The 22,426-nt window shown below is 36.5% G+C and overlaps 1 long non-coding RNA gene across 1 annotated transcript; it reads left to right on the top strand.

Moving 5' to 3' along the window:
- Positions 1–357: 357 nt before the first annotated feature.
- On the top strand, positions 358–1,201 carry LOC108947353 (uncharacterized). The gene is made up of 2 exons (XR_001971796.3): positions 358–847; positions 958–1,201. It is a non-coding gene; the product is annotated as an uncharacterized lncRNA (long non-coding RNA).
- The last annotated feature ends 21,225 nt before the right edge of the window (positions 1,202–22,426 follow it).

The raw sequence follows: 22,426 nt of genomic DNA, 5'->3' as shown, positions 1-22,426 counted from the left end.
ATTAGCTTAAGTGGTGTTTTTTAGTTTCCTTCCATCTTCATTTTAAATAGTTGTCAAGATTAATTTTTCTTTGCTTAAGAAATGATTTTGGTTTAGTAACAGAGATATCCCGAGGGAGAGTGGCGCAAGGTTCGAAAAATATAGGCCCGCCCATTTAGCCTTCTCCACTTAAATACTAGATTATGTGCACCTAATCCACGTTTAATGAAAACTTAGATATTTTTTCTATTGTTCATTTTCCTTCAATTTTACTATTGTGAGTATTTGAAATGTTACTTTGTTAGTGGTGCTGATCTTATAACCTTTTTAATTTAAATGCAAAATAGATTAGAATTTATAGTTAATCAGGTTAGTTATTGTACTTCTCGTAATTGAGGAGGATCTACAGGTTCAATTAAGGAACCATTAGACGTTGTTATAATTTTTGTTCTATGTAGTGCTCAGAAAATAAAAGTTAGATATATTTGAGTCTCAATAGTACTTTTTATTAATCTGATGTTATTCGCTTCTGATGTTACCGCTGCCAGCAAACTATTTCTGTTTACTTCGTGTATTTTAATTTCTATAATTGCAGTTTTGTAGGAATAATGGATTCTGAACAAAAAAACAAACATGTTTGCTTCGCAAAATCGGAAGTTGAGATGAAACTTAGGCGACATGAAACGTATAGACTAATATCTGCAGGGAAAAAAAGAAGCATTGTTACTACAACGACGAACAAAAAGACAAGAGTCAAAAAGGAGTAGTCTTTCTGAGAATGTTGCTTTTCATGGCGCCACTCCAGCTGCAACTGAGAATCAACAACAAAATGTTCCTCTTATGGGCTCTTCTTTTGTTTCAAAAATAGGTCAGAACACATCCTTTGTTATTTTAATTTTTGTACAAATGTCCCTTCACGCTCTTTGCATGTGAGTATAATTAAATGGTGCTAAATGCGTGTTGTGTTTTCCCTATTAGCCAACGAGTGTCACGTTGATGCTTTACCGGTTACATTTGACAAGCAAAAGAGTATAACTTATCCCTTATACTCCTTTGAAGTAGGCAAGTATCAAGGATGCAACGTTGACTTTTACATAATGTCTTTATTTATTGCTAATTTATTACGTTTTGGCGTTAGGCTCAATGTCACGTGCATCTAATGAAAATAGTAGTATGAGCTCAAGGACGGTTGGAAAAAAAGGTTTGCACCAATCTTTTATTATGATAGTGCTGTATATTATCTAATTGATAATTTTATGCTAATGATACCTAAATATACAGGTTATAACTCACAAAAAAAACCTGTACATACGTAGGTCAGTTACAATCTTATTATGTTCCTGTAACGATCCGACCGATCGTTTTGAGCATTACAGCCTGTTCCCTCCATTTACTGTTCAATTTATGCTTTACAGTAGTTGTATGACTTATCGGGATAATTGGTTCGGGTCCGGAAGGATTTCGGAGTGAAATGAGATACTTAGGCTCATAATTAAAAACTTAAGTTGAAAAAGTTGACCGGATATTCACTTATGTGTAAACTATCTCGGAATTGAATTCGGATGATTCTAATAGCTCTGTATGGTGATTTTGGACTTAGGAGCGTATCTGGAAAAGTATTTGGAGGTCCGTAGTGGAATTAGGCTTGAAATGGCGAAAGTCGAATTTTTGGAAAGTTTGACCGGGGGTTGACTTTTTGATATCGGGGTCGGAATCCAGTTCTGAAAATTTTTATAGCTCCGTTATATCGTTTATGATTTGTATACAAAATTTGAGGTCAATCGGACGTGATTTGATAGGTTCCGGCGTCGTTTGTAGAAATTGAAAGTTTCAAAGTTCATTAGGCTTGAATTTATGTGTGATTCGTGTTTTAGTGTTGTTGGATATGATTTGAAGACACGACTAAGTTCATATGATATTTTATGACTTGTTGGTATATTTGGTTGAGGTCCCGGAGGCCTCGGGTGAGTTTCAGACGGCTAACGGATCAATTTTGAACTTTGCATTCCAGCTGAAGAATGCTGGTTTTCTGTCACTGGTTTTCTTCTATGTGATCACGTGAGAAGGTCCGCGATCGCATAGGCTTGTTTGGGCAGAGGTGAAATTGTTCTATGCGATCGCGTGAAGGCAACCGCGTAGGCTTGTTGAGGCAGTGATGATTTTGTTCTTCGCGATCGCGTGAAGAGGGCCGTGATCGCGTAGCTGTAGGAGTCTGTTATTCGCGAACACCTGAAGAAGGTCGCATTCGCGTAGAGGAAATGGAGCAGGAGTGGAGGTCAAGCGTTTCTGCTTCGCGATTGCGTGGGCGAGTTCGCGATCGCGTAGGCCTGGGAAGCTTGTGCTTCGCATTCGCATGTGTTATGGTGTGGTCGCGTAGTGAAGTTTTGGGGGGTAGTGTATTTTGGTCTTCGCAATCGCATAACCTTGTACGCGATCGCATAGGGTTATTTTGGCAGTGGAAATGTTGTGCTTCGCGATCGCATAGAAGAAATGACTGGGCAGCGAGTTTAAGTTCTGAAATTCATTTTTACCGATTTAGAGCTCGGAGAGAGAGGATTTTCGGGAGAATTTCAAGAAAAATAATGGGGTAAGTATTTTTTACTCAATATTGATCAAATTACCCGAATTCATGGTTGTTTTTAACATTTAATTGGTGAATTAAGTTGGAAAATGGTGAAAACCCTCTTGGTTTAATTTGAAGATTTGAGGGTCGAGTTGATGTCGGATTTGAGTAAAATTTATATGGTTGGACTCGTGGTTGAATGGGCGTTCATATTTTATAACTTTTGTCGGGTTCCAAGACAGGGGCCCCACAGGCGATATTTGAATTAATTTCGGATTTTTATTAAAAAATTAGTATTTCCTTATGGAATTAATTACAATAATTGGTATTGGCTGAATCGAATTAATTGTGGCTAGATTCGAGCCGTTCAGTAGTTGATACGTACAGAATGGGATTTCTGGAGCATTGTTTAGCTTGCCCGATATTGGACTCGGCTTGTTCGAGATAAGTAACTCTTCTAATCTTGGAGCTGAGGGTATGAACCCTGAATATATATATTATGTGAATTGTTGAGAGGTGACGCACATTAGGTGACATGCGTGTGGGCGTGCACCATGAAAATTGTGACATAATTATTTCCGTGGAATTTTGTAGTCAAATAATCTTAGCATTTTCTATGTAGTTTTATGTGCTAAAGAAATTGAGCTGAGAATCATATTAAAAATCATGTTGAGGCTATGTGCCGGTATTATTGGGACCCACAGTGGTCATATTACTGTGAATTATTTGTTTTAAATTGAAAATTCAAGCTCTGTCATATTCATGTCATTACATATCATATCACAGTCTCTGTTGTTATTTATTGATACATCATATTATTATTTTCGGGCTATTTTCATGACATTGTGAGCCCATGAGAGAGAGATTGGAGAGATTGATGACTGAGTGAGGCCGAGGGCCTGATTGTGAGGATAATTATGGGATCGGGCTGCACGCCGTAACAGGCCATATTGGCTTTATATACTTTATTATTATGGGATCGGGTTGCACGCCGCAGCAGGCCAGATTGGCTTATTATAGCACGTGAGTTGTCTATGCGGATACAAATATTGATACTGTAGCACGTGAGTTTTCCGTGCAGCATGTGAGTTGTCCGTGCAGATTATAGCGCTTGGGCTGCAGGAGCCCCTCCGGAGTCTGTACACGCCCTCAGTGAGCGCAGGTACCTACTGAGTGCGAGTGCCGAGCGATTGGGAGGATTGAGTGATTGTGAGGACTGAGTGATTGTGAGGACTGGGTGATGGGGAGGACTGAGTGAATTGATACTCTGAGAGTATGCATATGAGTTCATCTCTGAGATACATTGCATTGACATGCACACATGACATACAGACATAGAGATGTATTTTTCCTCATGCTATACGATATTACATCATTCATGATTTCTCACACATGTTGGCAGATGGACATATTGATGTATTTGTTTTACACTGGTTATCTGGAAAGAAAAATGAAACATCTTATTTATTATTAAAAGGATTTTGGAAATATTATTGTTTTTAAACTTATTCATATTTTTGGCAACTCCGGTAAATGATTTGGGTTTTCATTGATGTACTTAAAAGGCAGAACTATTTTCAAAAATCATGTTTTTGCTGAGCATTTGATTGTTGAGTTACTTCTGGTATTACTTGTTTAAGTTGTTATGAACTATTGTTGGTTATTGAAGTTGGGACCCGACTTTGGTACAAGCCCGTCACTACTTTCAACCTGAGATTAGGTTTGTTACTTATTAAGTACATGGGGTCGGTTGTACTCATACTACACTTCTGCACCTTGCATGCAGATGTTCGCTGCTGATGTTGTTGTGTTCGTTGGGAGCTGGATCTGAAGATGTACCTGCGTTCCGGTTGTAGCTGCCTCTTGTTCATGGTAGCCTTAGATTCATAAAACTTTGTTTATATACTTTTCAAATAGATGATGTATTTACTTCATACCAGCTTTGTAAACTCTATTCCTAGAAGCTCATGATTTGTACTACCAGTTCTTGGGGAATGTATAAGGTTAAGATAATTATTTACTTAAATTACTTTATTAATTGTTATTGAAATTGGTTAGTGGTTAAGTGGCTTACCTAGCGGGTGGGTTAGGTGCCATCACGACTAGTCAGATTTTGGGTCATGACAAGGTGGTATCCGAGCTCTAGGTTCATAGGTTTTACGAGTCATGAGCAGGTGTCTAGTAGTGTCTTGTGGATCGGTATGATGACGTCCGTACTTATCTTCGAGAGGCTGTAGGGCATTTAGGATAAATACTTCCCATATTTCTTTCCTTATCGTGCGAAATTGATTCATCTTGAGACATAACTCTTTGAATTCCTTCCACGTATTCGTATGCGCACATGAGCGCTCGATATAGGCTGTGCATCGCCGGCTTGTGATTCCATGAACGATGTTTGAGATGTGTATTCCGTGTTTTAGTGATGGGCCATTCTGGAGGACTTGAGGCCAGGTTTAGACCGCAGCTTAGGCTCGGTAGCTTCAGTTGTAGCTTGTACATTTGGACTCATATGTCCGGTAATGCCCCTACGAGTGGAATTTTTGGCTCGATGAGCGGTGGAATAGCTTTGTGATGAGTATGATGTAATTGCGGGATGTGTTAAGACGATTTGAATGTGACAAGAAGTGTTTCCTTGAAATGTAAAGAAAGGCCATTGGGTGCTTTATTTTCGTTTTGATGTGACGTACAGTCTCGAGTATGAATGTTTTGAAGGATCTTTCACGTTATTAAATTTTGGGACAAATTAAATTCTCATGCCTGGTTAATGAGTTTGGACACAGAAAAATTAAGTGATTTCATAGTAATTGTAATTGCGAAAGGGTATAACAAGATACCAACTTGAGGCTGAGTAGGTGGGTTATCCCATGCGGAGTAATCTACGTAGGTGTGTTCCTTATAATGTGAACGGAGAGTTTCTTTGCTACCAACGAGGCGTATGTGTTGAGATATAAATTTGAATCCGGTTGAGAAAGTTGACTTGAGTGTTAAGAGAATGAATGCGAACTTAGCGGATGATTGAGGTATTTTATGGTTGGTGTTGCATTGGCCTGAGAAGAATTTTCGTTTAACTGGCTGCAGTATTTAGGCAGTAATAGAGTATGGGTATTGTGAGTTATCGAGTATTTTAATCTATGGCTTTGAGCTAAGTGGGGGAGTCTGCTATGGAAAAATTAATTCATGGGTATGTGTCAAATTTTTGTTTTGGTTTGAAGTATACTTGGGAATCAGTGATGACTTGCAGAGGTGGAGTTCGAGAATGACTCGAATAAGAAAATTTCTGGATACAGGTTATATTGCGCTTTATGAGTATATGAAAATCATGGGATGAGTGAGTTGATATTTGTGAATGATGTAGTGTGCACGGAGTATGAATTTGATAGGTGGTATTAAAGTAGAGTTACTTCTTTGAGTGTTGTTGTGCTAATGGGGAACGTGTCTTTTGGCCCATTTGGGCGGTGTAATTTGGATTTGAACAAAGGGGGTGACTCTCGAGAAAGTTCTAATGGATTCAAGATTAATATGTAACAATTGAGAATTTTTGGCGGATTTGTTTATGGCTAAAATTTGAGATTTAAGTTGGATGGTATCGAGACTTGTGGAAGTTTTGTATATCATTATGGATTTTATATTTCGATATCAGGAAGGTAAATGAAACGGCCTTAGACTCAAATAAGGTATTTTCAGAGTGGGTGTTTTGGTTGTGGTATTTATAGGGGTAACTATAATGTGGTGAGACTCTACAGATGTTTTGGTGGCAATATTCTTGGGTTTTGACGACCTACGTGGTTTGGTCGAGTTAGAGAAATTTAGTTGTAATGGCTTGGTTATGTGCAGATGGATTTCAAAGTGTTCTTGATGGTTTCTACCATGGTTTGAATCAGATATTTTCTATTGGTGTGGGAAACGTGTTGTGTATTGTGATTTCCTCCTGGAAGGAAGCAAGAGGAAGGTTTTTAACTAACCAGGTATGTAATTTGCTGGTGACTCAGAGTTGATAATAGGATTCTTGTGCCTGCCACATGATGGTATAATAGATATGGTGTGTTGTGCGGGATTAGGATTTACATGTACAAGGTGACAGTTCAGTCTTGAAGTGAAGGTAATGAATGTTGGTCAGCATGGTCAGTTTTAGATATTTCGATGAATGTTATAACTGCTCGATAATTCGTAATAAGGGTGCATAATTCAGAAGGCGCGTTGTGTTTTGACTTACGGATATTTATCGATATTGCAGTACTCACATGGTTGATAGAATGCTGATATTCAAATTATTGCTATGTGGCATGGAAGAATTATGAAGATTTCCTCGTGGGATGATCGTGCATGAAGAATGTGTTAGTCATTCTAGTAATGGAGTTGGGATCAGTTACGGTGATTCATGTGTTCGATGAATTTGAAGACTGGGAGTTCTCAGAAGTATATTGTTTCGGGTTGCGACCTATTTGAGGTGAGTATTTTATTTTAACTCAGTGGAGGCACTACTTGCATTAATTATTTGTGATAGCTACGCGCTATAAGTGTGAATATATGTGAGGTTTGAGCCAATGTGCGGGCATTGGGGTAGGTATTTATACTCGAAAGAATGCTTAGGCTCTGATATGCCTAGAGTTGACTGTTAAGCATAAAGTTATAATGTTTCTCATGTTCTTACTTTTGTTGAGAACTATCTGGGCTACACTTGAGGTTACAAAGAGGCTAATTCCCTGAATAAACGGGTTAGTTACTATTTCTGCATCAAATTGCCGATTTGAAGTGTGATAGCAGACTTTGCACATGCTTACACTATGGCGTGTTATTTATACCAGTACATGAGTATGAGAATCTTCTTTCATTATTATATACAAGTGTACTTATTTAATTGCTCCTGTATGATATGATGGGACTGGAGGCCTGTGACCATGTCGGGCGATTCATATTATTGGCACGTGAGTTGTCCGTACCGTATGCGAGAATTTTATTTCTATGATAAACTATCTGATTCATTAATTTCCTTCTTTTACAATTGTGCACATGCGCCTACGGTTATCCTCTTCACGAAAATTGAGAAATTGGTTGTAACATTGTGGCTGTGGTGGTGCTTGTTGAACTTGCAATATGGTTCTCTTCCTTGAGACATCTCCTATATTTGGGTACACGGATTGCGCAGTTGTGGCTTGAGTTATGCTGATGTGGCGTGTCAGTGGGATAGTTGTGTTTAATAATATAAGGTCATTGGACCTAGAATGGGTGCTTTCAGGTTTGATTACGGTATATTCAGGAGGATACTATTGAAAGTCGGCTTAGAAAGTGATTATGGTTTTGGTTGGGGCGAAAGAGTTCCATGACTAGTTGATCTGATGAATGGTTATGAGTTTTCGCGTGTTTCTTTCATTATTAGTAGTGTACGAAGGTTTTGGAACGAGGTTTTGTTTGATATGGGATTTAATACTAGTACCGGGTTAGTTTGGAATAGTCACTCTGATCGGGAATGGTTCTGCGAGCATTTGAGTTATGTTGTACATTACATGATTATATGTGAGGTTATGGTTATGTCTTGATACAGCTTGTTCAGACACATACGGTGTGTAAATGTGAGATTCGGGTCTTGAAAAGAAATTCTAAATGTTGGAAATTGAATTCCAAGGTTTTTGGACTAAGGTTAAATTAATAATTTTTAGTTGTATTGTGTTATCAGGCCTATATAGAATAGGGTGACGTGGGATCATCCCTGAGTATGTGCGTGGTAAGGTGGAATAGAGATTTGAAGGTTAAGAACAACTCTTGGCACGTTCGAGGACGAACGCATGTTTAAGTGGGGGGAGAATGTAACGACCCGGTCGATCGTTTAGAGCATTACAACCCTGTTCCCCTATTTACTGCTCAATTTATGCTTTACAGTTGTTGTATGACTTGTTGGGATAATTGGTTCGGGTCCGAAAGATTTCGGAGTGAAATGAGACACTTAGTCTCATAATTAAAAACTTAAGTTGGAAAAGTTGACCGAATATTCACTTATGTGTAAACAACCTCGGAATTGAATTCTGATGATTCCAATAGCTCCGTATGGTGATTTTGGACTTAGAAGCGTGTCCGGAAAATTATTTGGAGGTCCGTAGTGGAATTAGGCTTGAAATGAAAAAAGTCAAATTTTTGGGAAGTTTGACCGGGGGGTTGACTTTTTGATATCGGGGTTAGAATCCAGTTCTGAAAATTTTCATAGCTCCATTATGTCATTTATAACTTGTGTGTAAAATTTTGAGGTCAATCGGACTTGATTTGTTAGGTTCCGGCGTCGTTTGTAGAAATTAAAAGTTTCAAAGTTCATTAGGCTTGAATCTATGTGTGATTCGTGTTTTAGTGTTGTTGGATGTGATTTGAAGACACGACTAAGTTCGTATGATATTTTAGGACTTGTTGGCGTATTTGGTTGAGGTCCTGGGAGCCTCGGGTGAGTTTCAGACAGCTAACAGATCAATTTTGGACTATGCATTCGAGCTGAAGAATGCTGGATTTCTGTCATTGTTTTCCTTCTATGCGATCGCGTGAGAAGGTACGCGATCACATAGGCTTGTTTGGGCAGAGGTGAAATTGTTCTATGCGATCGCGTGAAGGCAACCGTGATCGCGTAGGCTTGTTGAGTTAGTGACGATTTTATTCTTCGCGATCGCGTAGCTGTGGGAGTCTGTTATTTGCGAACGCGCGAAGAAGGTCGCGTTCGCGTAGAGGAAATGGAGCAGGAGTGGAGATCACGCATTTGTGCTTCGCGATCGCGTGGGCGAGTCCGCGATCGCGTAGGCCTGGGAAGCTCGTGCTTCGCATTTGCGTGTGTTATGGTGCGGTCGCGTAGTGAAGTTTTGTGGGGCAGTGTATTTTGGTCTTCGCGATCGCATAACCTTGTACGCAATCGCATAGGGTTATTTTGGCAGTGGAAATGTTGTGCTTCGCGATCGCGGGACTTGGTCCGCGATCGCATAGAAGAAATGGCTGGGCAGAGAGTTTAAGTTCTGAAAATTTACCGATTTAGAGCTTGGAGAGAGGATTTTCGGGAGATTTTCAAGGAAAACAACGGGGTAAGTATTCGTAATTCAATATTAATCAAATTACCCGAATCCATGGTTGTTTTTAACATTTAATTGGTGAATTAAGTTGAAAAATTGTGAAATCCCTCTTGGTTTAATTTGAAGATTTGAGTAAAATTTATATGGTTGGACTCGTGGTTGAATGCGCGTTCATATTTTGTAACTTTTGTCGGGTTCCAAGACGTGGGTCCCACGGGCGATTTTTGAGTTAATTTTGAATTTTTATTGGAAAATTAGTATTTCCTTATGGAATTAATTACAATAGTTGATATTGACTGAATCGAATTAATTGTGGCTAGATTCGAGCCGTTCAGTAGTTGATACGTGTAGAATGGGATTTCTGGAGCATTGTTTAGCTTGTCTGATATTGGACTCGGCTTGTTCGAGGTAAGTAACTCTTCTAATCTTGGAGCTGAGGGTTTAAACCCTGAATATATGTATTATATAAATTATTGGGAGGTGACGCACATTAGGTGACGGGCGTGTGGGCGTGCACCATGGAAATTATGACATAATTGTTTCCGTGAAATTTTGTAGTTAAATAATCTTGGAATTTTATATGTAGTTTTATGTGCTAAAGAAATTGAGCTGAGAATCATATTAAAAATCATGTTGAGGCTATGTGCCGGTATTATTGGGACCCACATAGGTCATATTGTTGTGAATTATTTATTTTAAATTAAAAATTCATATTTAGTCATATTCATGCCATTACATATTATATCTCAGTCTCTGTTGTTATTTATTGATACATCATATCATCATTTTCGGGCTATTTGCATGATATTGTCATCCCATGAGAGAGAGACTGGAGAGATTGATGACTGAGTGAGGCTGAGAGCCTGATTGTGAGGATAATTATGGGATCGGGCTACACGCCGCAGCAGGCCATATTGGCTTTATATACTTTATTATTATGGGATCAGGTTGCATGCCGCAGCAGGCCAGATTGGCTTATTATAGCACGTGAGTTGTCCGTGCGGATACAGATATTGATACTATAGCATTTGAGTTGTTCGTGCAACCCGTGATTTGTCCTTGCAGATTATAGTGCTTGGGCTGAAGGAGCCCCTCCGGAGTCTGTACACACCCCCAGTAAGTGCAGGTACCTACTGAGTATGAGTGCCGAGCGATTGGGAGGATTGAGTGACTGTGAGGACTGAGCGACTGTGAGGACTGAGTGATGGGGAGGACTACGTGAATTGATACTCTGAGAGTATGCATATGAGTTCATCTCTGAGATACATTGCATTGACATGCACACATGACATACATGCATAGAGATGTATTTTTCCTTATGTTGTACGATATTACATCATTCATAATTTCTCACACATGTTGGCAGATGGGCATAGTGATGCATTTGTTTTACACTGGTTATCTGGAAAGAAAAATGAAACATCTTATTTATTATTGAAAGGATTTTGAGAAAATTATTAGTTTCAAACTTATTCATATTTTTGGCAACTCCGGTAAATGATTTGGGTTTTCATTGATGTACTTGAAAGATAGAACTATTTTCAGAAATCATATTTTTGCTGAGCATTTGATTGTTGAGTTACTTCTGGTATTACTTGTTTATGTTGTTATGAACTATTGTTGGTTATTGAAGTTGGGACCCGACCTTAGTACAAGCTCATCACTACTTTCAACCTAAGGTTAGGTTTGTTATTTAGTGAGTACATGAGGCCGGTTGTACTCATACTACACTTTTGCACCTTGCGTGCAGATGTTGGCTGTTGATGTTGCTATGTTCGTTGGGAGTTGGATCTGAAGATGTACCTGCGTTCCGGTTGTAGCTGCCTCTTGTTCATGGTAGCCTTAGATTCATAAAACTCTGTTTATGTACTTTTCAAACAGATGATGTATTTACTTCATACCAGCTTTGTAAATTCTATTATTAGAAGCTCATGATTTGTACTACCAGTTCTTGGGGAATATATAAGGTTAAGATAATTATTTACTTAAATTGCTTTATTAATTGTTATTGAAATTGATTAGTGGTTAAGTGGCTTACCTAGCGGGTGGGTTAGGTGCCACCACGACTTGTCGGATTTTGTGTCGTGACAGTTCCCTTGAAGACTGTTCCTAAAATAAATTGAATATGAACCACCTGGATTCTTTTGTAACAATGGTTCGATCAAGTTAGTTTCACATGAGATGCCTGCTGAACTGCAAAATTTATATTTAGGAACTACTGAATAATATAAATATTTTCGAACATATATCAGAACATACAATAATATGTTTGCATTTACATCACTTCGTATAAATTATGACAAAGAATTAGTAAAAAGAAATCGTGGTATTTATAAGGGAAGATGTACCATTTTATAAATGATTTACTGCCTCCGAGTGGAATAGCAAGAAATTTACAACTATACTTCTACGACAACGATAACGAATTAGCTAACATAATGACTTGCTCTGAAAAAATCCATGAATCAATTGTCAAAAAGCTCATGAATATACTAAGAATTAATCCATACTCCATTTTCTTAAACTCCCTAATAGATGTTCCAAATCTATCGAACTACAATATTGCACATAAATCTGACTCAGGTTTGGATCAATGTGTATACAATCTTCCTACTACATCAGAAGTTGCAGGAATATGGGTTGAAAAAGAAATCACTGAAGTTAGTTCTACACCTCATATTCGAATCTACACTCATAGCAACAGATCTCAAATAGTGAACTACTATTACAGATGTTATGATCTGTTACAGTACCTACTATTATTTCCACATGATCAAAGTGGATGACACTGTGGCATTAAAAAAATTATACAACCAAAAGATTCTTCTAAACGTCGAGCCTATTGTGAACACGAAGAATTACCAAATATTAGAAATATGTGTTCTGTTGATGGATACCTTGACATGGAAGCTCAAAATATTGAAAAAGGAAAACGAAAAAGAGATAATATCTTTGTTCGTGAATATTACTCTTATAAATTCCAAATGAGAGAAGATGAAATAAATGAAACTTTGCATTTTGGAAGATTATTTCGGCAATATTCAGTAGATGAACACATAAAACTTGAAACACAAAGATTGGACTTTTTTTCATTCAACCCAGATCTCTTTAGAATAGAAATGCTACAAGGACTCATTGATGTTTTAAGACTTGGAGAAAAAGACGCTTCAAATATAGGAAAACAAACATTCCTTTCTGTTACTTTTATAGGAGGACCAAGAGACATGCGTGGACGCTACATAGATGTTATTTCTTTAGTACAACAATTTGGAAAACCTGATTTATTCACAACGATGACTTGTAACCCATCTTGGCCCGAGATAAAAGAGCAATTGCTATCAACTGACGAAGCACAAAACATACCTGATTTAATTAGTCGAGTTTTTAGAACAAAGATAGAAGATTAAAAAGAAATATCTTTGAAAAAGTTGCAGCTTTTATGTATACTATAGAATTTCAAAAATATGGCTTACCACATGCTCATTTCCTTATTATACTTACTAATGAATACAAACTACTTACTCCAGAATCTTATGACAATATTGTTCGTGCTGAGTTACCTGATTGTAAAGCTGAAGAAACCCTATATAAACTTGTTCCCAACATATGATGGATGGACCTTGTGGTAAGTTAAATTCTACAAATTCATGTATGCAAAAGAAAAAAAGTTGTTGCAAATTCAAATATCCAAGAAGTTTTGCTGATCAAACATCAAAAGGAAAAAAATTCTTACCCAATTTATAGAAGGTGAAACACGGGACTTGTAAAAGTTAAAGATCACTATTTCGATAACTCATGGGTTGTCCCTTATAATCCATTCTTACTTGAAAAATTTAATTGTCACATAAATGTTAAAATTTGTTTAGATATTTAAGTTGTTAAATATATTTATAAATACATTTGCAAAGGACATGATAAAATCGCATTTCACATCCATGACAATGACGTTAATGTTGAAGTAGATAAAATAAAAGAATATCAATCTGCTAGATGGGTATCACCACCTGAGGCTATATAGCGTTTATTTGGCTTTCCTATTAATGAAATGATACCAGTTGTTTATCATCTTCAGTTACATCTTGAAGGACAATAATTTATTTCTTTTAGGAGTGCGTCGAGTATAAACTCAATTATGAATAATCCTATAATTAGAAAAATAATGTTAACAGAATTTTTTGCTATGAACAAAACAAATAAAGATGCAATAAAGTTCAATCTATTGTATAAAGAATTTCCACAAAATTTTGTATGGTCAATACAATATAAAATGTGGACTCGTCGAACAAAGGGTAATGTCATCGGACGTGTTATAACATGTCATCGAACAGAAGGTGAAAGATATTATCTGAGATTATTATTAATGAATATAAGAGGACCAAAATCATATGAAAACCTACTAACTGTAAATGAAGTACATTGCGATACATTCAGAGGATCAGCTCAAAAAAAGGACTACTTCATTGTGACAATAACTTAACTGAATGCATGATAGAAGTAGAGAGTTATCAAATGCCATGTAGCTTGAGACGCTTGTTTGGTACATTGTTTGTATATTGTGATCCTGCTAATCCAAGAGAATTGTGGGAGAAATTCGAGGATTCTATGTCTGAAGACTTCAAAACTTTACCAGACATCGGAACGAAAAGTATTCGATATAAAGTTTTAGATTGTCTCAATGACATCTTACATTTGATAGGACATAACATTAATGAGTATAAACTTATCCCTGAAAATTGCAAGGCTTCAAAGGCTGCCAAAGAAGCAAGAGAAATATTCTTCGAAAGAAACATAATCGTTACTGAAGAAGAGTTATTACTGCGACAAAAGTTGAACCATGAACAATAGATGGCCTAAATGTGATTATAGACAGAATATCTTCGAACAGAGCAGGAGCTTTTTTTGTTGACGGTCCTGGAGGAACAAGTAAAACTTTTTTATATCGTGCCTTATTAGCTACTGTGCAATCTAAAGGATTTATTGCTCTAGCAATAGCAACCTCTGGAGTTGCGGCTTCAATTCTTCCAGGTGGATGTACAACTCATTCCCGTTTTAAAATTCCCATTGACATTGATGAAAACTTTAATTGCAATATTAGCAAACAAAGTTCACTTTCTTGTTTGATTCGAGATGCAAAATTAATTGTATGGGATGAAATGTCGATGGCAAAAAAGAAAATGATTGAAACTTTTGATCTACTTTTGAAAGATCTTTTGAATACTAATGTGTTTTTTGGTAGTAAAGTTGTTGTCTTTGGTGGTAATTTTAGACAAACTCTACCAGTAGTTCGAAACGGAAAAAGAGAAGATTTTATTCATGAAAGTTTATTATATTCTGACATTTGGCCCCGACTTGAAAAATTATAACAGTCAGAAAACATGCGTGCAAAAACTGATTCGGCCTTTGTGAATATTTGATGACAATAGGAAATGGAAAAAAACCTCTTACTTTTGAAAACAAAATTGAAATTCCAAATTCATTTATTGTCCCTTATACTACTGAACATGAATCTTTGAATGCATTATTTGAAACAACATTTCCTAATATGTATGATTTCTTATGTGATGCATCTTCTGTGACTTCCCGAGTTATTTTGACGACGAAAAATGATTTTGTAAATAAAATAAATGATATGCTTATAGCCAAATTTCCAAAAGAAGCTAAAACATTTGTTGCAATTGATGAAACATGTGAATTGAATGATCAAAGTCAGTATGAAGATTTTTTGCATTTTTTAAATCCTGCTGGTTTACCTCCTTACAGATTAACTTTGAAAGAAAATTGTCCAATTATATTACTACGAAATTTAAATCCTTGTGAAGGTTTATGTTATGGCACAAGATTTACATGTTGTGATTTTAAAACGCATGTTATAAGCGCAAAAATTGCAAGAGGTGAATTTAAAAATACACATGTGTTCATTCCAAGAATACCATTCATGTCATGAGAAGATTTTTTTTTTAAACCCCTCCCAAACTTTAAAAATACACATGTGTTCATTCTGAGAATACCATTGATGTCATCAGAAGATTTTTTTTTTTAAACCCCTCCCAAATTAGAAATATCTGTAGTGTTTTCACACTTTCCCTCCAGCGTGACTCGAACCCAGGACCTAACGGTCGTGGGTGGAGGTGTTTTTACTAACTAAGTAAGTCTCACTTGTCATGTCATCAAAAGATGAAAAATCACCAATGCAGTTTAAAAGAACATAATTTCCAGTAAGACTGTATTTTGCTATGACTATAAATAAAGCACAAGGTCAAATATTAGATTTTATTGGAATATATTTACGAGAACCAGTGTTTTCACATGGCCAACTTTATGTTGCATTTTCGAGAGCAAAAGCTTCCAATTGTGTCAAGATATTAATTCGACTGCCAAACCCAGATAGTGATGACGATCATTCGACATACAATATAGTTTATGATAAAATCATTCAAAAGGCTTTCTTGTGAATAATCTTTTACATGTTACTCTATATCGTCCGTTGAACTAAATAGAGTTGAACATACAATTTTAGCACAAGAACACCCTTCTTGTTTGTGGAACATGTACTTCGTAATTCCCGGAATAAAGTTGACTCACGCAGTTAAAACATATTTATCAGTTTCTACACATGATGGTGAAAAGTCATTTGTTGCTATACACAAGTTTGCCAAATAGGCTGTACAACAACGTTTTTCTTCTCATATATCGATTGCTTTCAAATTGCTTTCAGTCAGGTTGCTTGGATTTTATTTCAATTTTGATTCTCTGACTGTTCTTTCTGCTATCCCTTTTTGTAATTTTCTATAATTCGTGTAGTTTCCCTGGTATATGATGGCTAAGGGATGTACTACAAGTTCCTGAGAGTGCGTGCTACCCAGTAGTGTACGATTTGTGAACTCATTCTTGCGGGATATGGCTGGATAGGTATCGAATTTCACTAAAAAGATAAAAACAAAGTAGTGTCTTGTGAGCATCAATGAAAGGTGACATATTCTGTTTTGTTGCACCCGCAGAATATTTTTCAGATGCAGAAATTATTGAAGAGATGTTTGTCTTCGTGCCTAAACTTATACTTTTTTCGGCAGAATTTTCTTGATATTGTGCATCTTAAAGAGATGATCTTCAAAAGAAGGAGAATTGAATCTTTGAATGGGCAACTGATAACTTATCTTAGAATACTATGTGTGGCACCCTAGACTGTGTTATGTGCAAGAAGTTACATTAACATGGTTCATGTCATACGAGATATGTTGGAAGTTTTATATAAAAGTTACTGTATTAGCATGGCTTTGTGTGGTATCTGTTTTTCTTCTTTTTTAAAAAAAAAAAAAAAAATTCTTTTATGTTAACTTGCTTTTACCTTCACATGACATGTATAAAAATTTAGCATAGCAAATTTTTAACTGCAAAAACATGAATAGATAAAAAAATGTCTAATCTAGAAAAATAGCAAATTTCTAAGTCCCCGGCAACGGCGCCAAAAACTTGTTGCGACCAAACACACTCACGCAAGTATACGCGGTCGTCAAGTAATAAAGTGACTAAAAGTCGGATGTCGAACCCACGAGGACTTATGATTAACTATTAACTAAATTAGACTATCCTAATTATCTAAACAAGAATTAAACCTAAAAATATTTTATTCTAAACTAATTAAATAAAAAAATATAAATAATAAACTTTGAACAGAGAAAGAGCAGATTTTTATGATATCAATGTAATGAAAACGATCTAGGGTTATGGGCTATCTAACAATCCTATTGTATTCTTCAATTGAATTGACCGACTAATTTATCTAGCTTATTGGTTGACAGGGTTAATATTGCTCATAAGAATCTGTCGAGTTCTTACTCGCCTATTCAAGCTAACCTAACGCCTATATGTCTATGGAGTTAGAATCAACAAGAACGCATTTATAATTCCTGTAAATCAACCAAGCAAGGCAATTAGGTATATGTCTATCCTAACCACGAATCCGTTCCCCGATGCCCGAGTTCAAGAACTTGCCCTACTCAATCCTATATGCAATATAGAATTCCCACTTTCGAGTTCAATTCTAGATTCGTAGATAATATTCAATTGGTGATCAAGCAATTAAATAATTAAGTGCAAGATTGAATAAATAAACTAATATGATAAATCAAAACCCTAGAATGTAAAGTTTAGCTCCATATAGACATGGTAGCCAAACAACAAATCATACAAAGAAACATAAAAATTACTAAGTTTGGTAGGAGAAAGATGGAACTTGATGAATTCCGGCCTCCACAGCTTTATCGTGGCTTTTTTTCTCCTTCCCAATATGTTAGATGACCTAAAAGAGGCATTTTTGGCTTATATATTGCGTACAAAAGTCGTGGGCCAAAGTTCTCCTATTTCTAATCCAAATCAGCTTCAGGGATTGATGCTAGGGTGGATGCGTCGCATCCACCTCGTCCTCCACTTCTCAGCTTCGCATGCTAGGGTGGATGCTTCGCATCCACCTCGTCCTCCACTTCTCAGCTTTGCCCAGGTGCGGATGCTAAGGCGGATGCTCCACTTCTCAGCTTTGCCCAGGTGCGGATGCTAAGGCGGATGCTATGGTCCGACTTCACTGCTAAGGGTGCACGAACTATGATTTTTTCTAGATTGGATTCGACGCATCCAACCCCTCTTCCTCTAGCTATAGCACCTTTTCTTCATATTTTTGCACTCCAAATACCCTAAATCATCACACACAACTCAATTAGTCATAAAACTAATAATTAAACCATGTTGGGAATTTTAAAGATCAAATAACATCAAGAAGCGGTTAAAACATGGGTAAAGTAACATCAACACATATCTAAATATGCCAAACATCACTACCCCACACTTAAACCTTTGTTCGTCCTCGAACAAACCATCCTATAGTAGACGAAACAAAATTAAGCTCTTATCATTCAAAGCACACTGCACCTATGACCATGGTTATTTGCAATAATTAGGCTCTAGAATATGCATCATATACACTTCCTTTTTCTTATGTCATTCTTTAAAAATATTTAAACAAAGACAACATGCTCACAACAACCCTAACCTCAAAAACTGACTTAATATCACTATGCACTCATGGCTTGAACACCCAACATCATAGAGAAGTCTAATAACGTTACCTATCCCTCGTGAAACCATGTGCCCTCACAACAAGAACAAGAGAGCAAGTTTAATCCACACATTCGAATCTCATGATCAATTATATTTTAATGACTCACATATATCAAAGAAAATCGCTCACTCTCACAAAGAAGTCACATGCATGAAATTGGTACCATAGGCTTGCCCTTAATGTAAATCTCTACTAATGTAAGCTCACTCGATCTAAAATCAATTAGGACTTTTTCATGGTTGTAATGTGGGCTAAGGGAAGGGTAGGATATATTTTAGAAATAGTGACTCAACCTCCTAAGCACTTTAACACATCACCAAATAACTTAAGCGCAGATTCTTCAATACCATTTCAATTTCATAAACAATATCACCCCCAAAATAGTCCCTTTTTCTTTAAGCACCACTTTAATTCATACCCACTAGCAAGAACAAGACAACAATTTATTCATTTATATTTTTCTTTCTTTCAATTTCCGCTAGTGGTGTATTATTTTACAAAATAAGTGCACCCTTCTTTCTTTCATTGGTTCCACTCAAAAGTCACCCCACACTTAGTCCCTTCTTACTTCTTTTAGCGCTCATCTAACAATTAAAGTGCTTTAAGAGGTAAAAGGATCAAAACAATGTCAATTAAGAATAAAAAGGGTATAGGCTTGTAATGTGGGTACCAAATAACAGGTCTACAGGCTCAAAAAGGATTAACTAGGGATAGATTTTATTTGTGATAAGTAATAAGCTCAAAAAGATCAAAGAAAGCCTAAAATCATTTTTCAAACCGAGCATCACCTAAAATTTTGCTTCAACTCACATACCGGGCAAGTTCTAGACACAAGTACAATACATGGACTACACAAAAACCTCACCACACATGGCACATGACTCACTAAGGACGATCACATTCCGACTCTCAAATAATGCAAGTATTCACGAAGCCACGAGATATTAAGCATTAAGCGCAAAGTGAACACAAGTCAAGAAAACGAAAAATAGTCGTCACAAAACATGTTATCCAATATATAAAGGCATCAAGATTAATATCAAAATATAGGGGAGATACTACAAATGCCAAAGCATAAATATGCTACTATCAAACAAGTCAAGGGCGCCTAGGTTCATCATTCTTGCTCCTTTTATTCCCTAAATTCCTAATCTACTCGGAAAAAAAAACTACCCGGTTCAAACTACATCCCATGAAAAAGAACCGAGGCACAAAGAAAAACCACAGGGGATTATTACTATCTAAAGAAAGCTAAAAGATATATTTTTGGATTTTTTGTTTAGACTTTAATCCCTCAAGAAAACTGTCTAGGAGATCAATCGTCGGGAAAAGTCCAATTTTTCTAATTTTTCGTTTTTTTTTCTTCACAAAAGCTACTACACTTAAGAATGAGTACTACAACTAAACTAAAATAGCACAGAAACTCATCCAAACGATTTTCTCACCCCACACTTAAAATTTTGCAATGTCCTCAATACACACTATAAATAATAAGAGGGTAAACGAGACTCCCTGATAGGCCAAAGGCCGAAGCAATAGCGGCTCACGAGGTACTCAGACTGCCCCCAGGCATCGTCCTTTGTGTGGGCACCCCACACTTAGTCCTCACCATCTAGCTCGCTTTTGCACTCTTCTAATGGCTTTGCTTCCTATGCTCATAATCCTACAAAACAAAAATAAATACTACAAAATAATAAAAATAAAATAAAATAGAAAGTAAACAAAAATAAAAGAAAGCAGTAAAGCCGGGTTGCCTCCCAACAAGTGCCTGATTTAATGTCGTGGCACGACGTGAACCGCTTTTTGCCTCCACCTCGAACTCATGAATTGATCCCCTAATATGGCATCCAGTCTGCGGCTATGCTCCAGTGGTGGGGCTACAAAGATAATCAGGCCAAGTAATAAATTTTTCACTCTACACTTCTCGGCCTTTAGATAAGGAATGTATTTTTTATTTTTTGGCATGACAAATTCAAGAATATAGGCACTCTCATCCTCACCCTTTGACCCCCTCATTGGTTCAGATGGCTCGATTACTATCTTACTATCTAAACACAATGTGGAAAAAATATTGGAATGAGGTCTAATGCGCCTTAACTCATGAATTGTACTACTATTTATATCCCCATATATACACACACTCAAGTCTCCCAAAGTAATGTTATCTATTCCCTCATATGACTCTAGAGCATTCTTCTCAACATTGGCATCCTCAAGAAAAACATGGTCTAATGATTGGTATTCTCGTTTTAGCTCCTCAATTTGGTCTAGAAGATTTTTTTCAGTTTCACACAACTCATCATTAAATTGTTGGCCATTACACGCATCAACCTTTTCATTCAAATTTGCATCCAAGTTATGCACAGCCAAGCCAAAATTATCAATTTTATGTGCAAGATCATCTCTCTCCTTAGACCGATCATTCACCAACGTTGTCAAAAGACAACGTCGTTCCGTATATTCCCTTAATCGAGAATATTCGTCCCAATATCAACCCTTACTCCCATATTCAAATTCAGCTTTCCAAGAGTTCAGGTCATGACAAGCCCAAAATGATGGGCCATATAAGTCTTCCGTCAACCAAGAGTCTTCATCAATAACCTTACCTCCATATATTTCATCCCCAGATGTCATGGTAAAAGAACTAGAAACACACTAAGAGAAAAATTAAATAGTTATAAAAATAAAATATTTACAAAAAGAGAAGAAAAAAAACTTGTAAAGATAAAAGTAAAAGCCTACTGTAGAAAAATAGTTAATTTCTAAGTCCCCGGCAACGGCGCCAAAAACTTGTTGCGACCAAACACACTCACGCAAGTATACGCGGTCGTCAAGTAATAAAGTGACTAAAAGTCGGATGTCGAACCCACGAGGACTTATGATTAACTATTAACTAAATTAGACTATCCTAATTATCTAAACAAGAATTAAACCTAAAAATATTTTATTCTAAACTAATTAAATAAAAAATATAAATAATAAACTTTGAACAGAGAAAGAGCAGATTTTTATGATATCAATGTAATGAAAACGATCTAGGGTTATGGGCTATCTAATAATCCTATTGTATTCTTCAATTGAATTGACCGACTAATTTATCTAGCTTATTGGTTGACATGGTTAATATTGCTCAAAAGAATCTGTCGAGTTCTTACTCGCCTATTCAAGCTAACCTAACGCCTATATGTCTATGGAGTTAGAATCAACAAGAACGCATTTATAATTCTTGTAAATCAACCAAGCAAGGCAATTAGGTATATGTCTATCCTAACCACGAATCCGTTCCCCAATGCCCGAGTTCAAGAACTTGCCCTACTCAATCCTATATGCAATATAGAATTTTCACTTTCGAGTTCAATTCTAGATTCGTAGATAATATTCAATTGGTGATCAAGCAATTAAATAATTAAGTGCAAGATTGAATAAATAAACTAATATGATAAATCAAGAAGTCAAAATCAATATCCGAATAACAATAGTCATGAAAAAACCACAACCCTAGAATGTGAAGTTTAGCTCCATATAGACATGGTAGCCAAATAACAAATCATACAAAGAAACATAAAAATTACTAAGTTTGGTGGGAGAAAGATGGAACTTGATGAATTCCGGCCTCCACAGCTTTATCGTGGCTTTTTTTCCCCTTCCCAATATGTTAGATGACCTAAAAGAGGCGTTTTTGGCTTATATATTGCGTATAAAAGTCGTGGGCCAAAGTTCTCCTATTTCTAATCC

The sequence above is a fragment of the Nicotiana tomentosiformis genome, chromosome 6, assembly GCF_000390325.3.
Source record: "Nicotiana tomentosiformis chromosome 6, ASM39032v3, whole genome shotgun sequence".
NCBI classification, from domain to species: domain Eukaryota; kingdom Viridiplantae; phylum Streptophyta; class Magnoliopsida; order Solanales; family Solanaceae; genus Nicotiana; species Nicotiana tomentosiformis.
Note: the sequence above shows the minus strand (reverse complement) of the source record. Positions and strands in the feature narration are given on the sequence as shown.